At 32.9% G+C, this 3,467-nt stretch overlaps 1 protein-coding gene and 1 long non-coding RNA gene across 7 annotated transcripts in view; one reads left to right on the top strand and one right to left on the bottom strand.

The window, feature by feature from the left end:
• DEUP1 (deuterosome assembly protein 1) overlaps positions 1 to 3,467 on the top strand; it is an 85,704-nt gene that overhangs the window by 37,198 nt on the left and 45,039 nt on the right. The window lies entirely within an intron of this gene.
• The window catches only part of LOC144245202 (uncharacterized), a 25,708-nt gene continuing 24,587 nt past the window's right edge, over positions 2,347 to 3,467 (bottom strand). The window contains exon 2 of the long non-coding RNA XR_013339197.1: positions 2,347 to 2,482. This is a non-coding gene — a long non-coding RNA (uncharacterized LOC144245202). The remainder of the gene's footprint in view (positions 2,483 to 3,467) is intronic.

The raw sequence follows: 3,467 nt of genomic DNA, 5'->3' as shown, positions 1-3,467 counted from the left end.
GGGCAACTCGTCATTCCTCCATCCTCCCACATTGTACATGGTATTCATTCTTTTATTTTAATATGATATTTTTTTATTTATTTACCAATTTCTATGAGAGAATTTGCCAAAGTTATTTTTACAGATTTTGGTTCACCAAAAAATATATATATATTTGGTTATCTTTGGATCTAGGATCATTATTTAGTTTAAACTAATAATCTCCATTTTATATTTTATAAAAGAACCACATGTATTTAAAAAAAACTGACCAAATTATTCTGGAGTATTTTTTACACAAAAAAATGTTAAAGCTTTAATGAAAAGATCTTTGAGAAGTATTTTGATTCAAAAACTTCAAGATAGCTAACAGTTCAGATCTCTACTCCCAAAAAAACACAACTTATTTTTGATGGATTTAGGAGGGAAAATGCTGAAAGTAATGCTTTTATTGAGACTTTTCCCTGTTTTATTTCCCAATTGGACCTGTATTTCATTCACTTTAAAGCAACTATATAAGAAGCGATCAATTATTTACTATTTGGTAGCTGATTTGACTGTTTAAGAATCATTGCTTCTCTCAAACCATTCGGCAAAGTTCTAACTAAACAGATGGGCCTTAAACTTGTTTTGCAAAATTTATATTTTACCAAATGGGAATAATTAGAGGTAACTAATCACTTAACCAGTGCAGAAAGAAGTTTCTCTTCTCTTTTTGTCAAACTGTCATATGACAATGCTCCACATCTTGCACATGAATTTAAAAAGGCAACCATTTCAATTTGAATTACTGTCACTTATTGTATATAAAATTCTCTTTCATTTACAGCATACTTTAATGCCAGATGTATCTGAATTTTTACATGAATCACGTTTTCTCACTTATCTTTCCACAACTTTGAAATGTGTCAGTATACTTATTAATTCTGTTGCATGTATTTATTTACTAGGCTGTACTACACTCACATTTTTAAAATGTGCAGTGTTTCCTATTGGAGGTTAATGACAAAAAGAAATTGTTCTGCATTTTTCTAATATCTGTGCCAAAGAAAATTGACCTTTTTTTCTTTACTTGTTAATGTGTCCTTATGGTACCAGAGCAACAATGTCCAGTGGAAGTAGAATGCAAGCCACAGATATAATTTAATTTTTTTTAGTAACCACATTAAAATAAGTCATAAGAAATGGGTGAAATTAAACCATAATAGTAGTTTCTTTTCTTTTCTTTATATTTATTCAACATATATCTAAAGCATTATCATTGCAACATATAATCAATGTAAAAATTATTGAGATAATGAGATATTTTACATTTCTTTTCATACTAACTCTTCAAAATCTGGTGTGCATTTTATGCTTTCAATATATCTCAATTTGGAAGCCAAGTAGTCACTGGAAATACTTGATCTGTGTTTAGATTTCATAAGATTTATAGTTTAAAAAGTAGATTTACAGGGGCACCTGGCTGGCTTAGTCAGTAGAGCATGTGACTCTTGATTTTGAGACCGTGAGTTTGAGCCCCACGTGGAGGACTGAGTTTACTTTTTTAAAAAAGCAGATTTACATACCTAAATTGTTCCAAACTTGAGAGTGTTCTATTAACTGTATCAAGTACCAAAGAATCATTTTCCTAATTATTTGCTTCCACATTGACAAAGAAATAATTTGACTAATACAAAAGCATGGCAACTACATCTAAGTTAAATAAATTCACTAATTCTGTGTCAACTCAGTATTATTAATGTTGAATTCAAAGGGTTATTGCATAAATCAAAAAACAACTCTCAATTTATCAGTATCAACAAAGCCTCTTTTCTTGTACTTTTAGTTTACATAATGCCGCCAACTATAATTAAAATCTTTTGCATATTCATTCATGTCAGAAAAATGTGTCAAATCATTATTATTGATTTGTATTATGAAAAGTTTCAATTTTGACATAAATTCTCTCACCTGTGTAGCTAGATCACAAAGACGCTTTTTCCCCCCTTAGGACATGGTATCTTCAAATATCACTCTTCTAGGTATTATTTTCCAATTACAGTAAACATTTTACGACTTTTAATTAACTCTAGCCCATGGTGACTTTGTATTTCATTGGCCTGGAGTTACAGCCCTGTTATGCTCTCCTTCCCCGAGTAAAGAAAGAGCGAGCTGTCTGCCAGCAGCTTCAAGTTGGAAGGCTCTGGGGGCAAATTTGCAAGACAGGGAGCCCAGATGGCACCTACTTCAATTGGGCAAAGTAATGGATGACATTCACATCAAGTTCATTTGTTTTTCTACTTGCTAATCTATTGTTTCATACTTCTTTTGTTCGTTCCTTTTGAAATTTTAACCTCCTCTGAAAAATCCCCATTGTTTGCAACCTTGACTTTATCCAAACAAGTTTATTAAATCACCCACTTGAATATATTTTTACTCTTATTTCCAGGTCAGTCAGGAACGTCTACAGGGCTACAGTATTGCAACTAGGTCCTTCACTGAACGCAGGTTTCTGGGTCTCCTGGAAAATAATACAAATTTAAGACTTAGGTTAAAAAAAAAAGTTTAGCTGGGAACTCCTATGTCCTATACTGTCTGCATAATTGTATTTCTAGGCTCTGTGAATTTTGGGATAAGAATGAATAAGAAAACATGTGTCCACACAAAAGCTTGTACATGAAATTTTATAGCATATTATTCACAATAGCCAAAAAGAAGAAACATCAAATGTCTATCAACTGATGAATTAATACATAAAATGTGTATATTCATGCAATTAAATAGTATTTATCAATAAAATGGAATGAAATACCGATACGTGCTGTAACATGGATAAACTGTGAAAGCACTATGCTGAGTGAACGAAGCCAGTCACAAAGGCCACATATTGTGGGACCCCATTTGTGTGAAATGTCCGGAATAGGTAATTTCACAGAGACAAAACATACCATAGTGGTTACCAGGGGCGACGGGGAGCAGAAATGGGAGGCAACTACTAAAGGGTATTGGGATTATTTTGGTCAGGATGAAAATGTTCTGGAACTAGTGGTGATGCTCACCCAACTTTGTGAATATACTAAAATCCACTGAATTGTACACTTTAAATAGGTGAATTTTATGGGATGTGGATTATATTTGAATAAATCTGTTATTGATGTATATAAAAATTTATTAACAAATGATTTTTTTAAACATATCTGTAGTGTTCTCTGCAGCCTTCATTAGCAGAGGACCCTCCTGCCCTCCTACTACCCCACCCTCCCCCATCTTTACCAGCAAACTACAGGTCTATGTCACTTATTTTACTTGAAACAAATTATTTTCTCATCTTGAATGTTGCAACTGGACAAGTAGACAGAAGACCTGGATTTGTCTTTTCCAAAATCTGCCGCTTGTTAGCTATGTGACTTTGGACCAAGTCTGGCCCTCAATTTCCTCATTTACTAAAGTGCTGGTGGATTTGATGACCTAAGTCAGGTTCACAATTAATAAGTTCTCCTATATAA

Source organism: Crocuta crocuta, unplaced genomic scaffold, assembly GCF_008692635.1.
Source record: "Crocuta crocuta isolate KB4526 unplaced genomic scaffold, BGI_CrCroc_1.0 scaffold78, whole genome shotgun sequence".
Classification (NCBI taxonomy): domain Eukaryota; kingdom Metazoa; phylum Chordata; class Mammalia; order Carnivora; family Hyaenidae; genus Crocuta; species Crocuta crocuta.
This window is presented reverse-complemented; position numbering and strand designations above follow the sequence as displayed.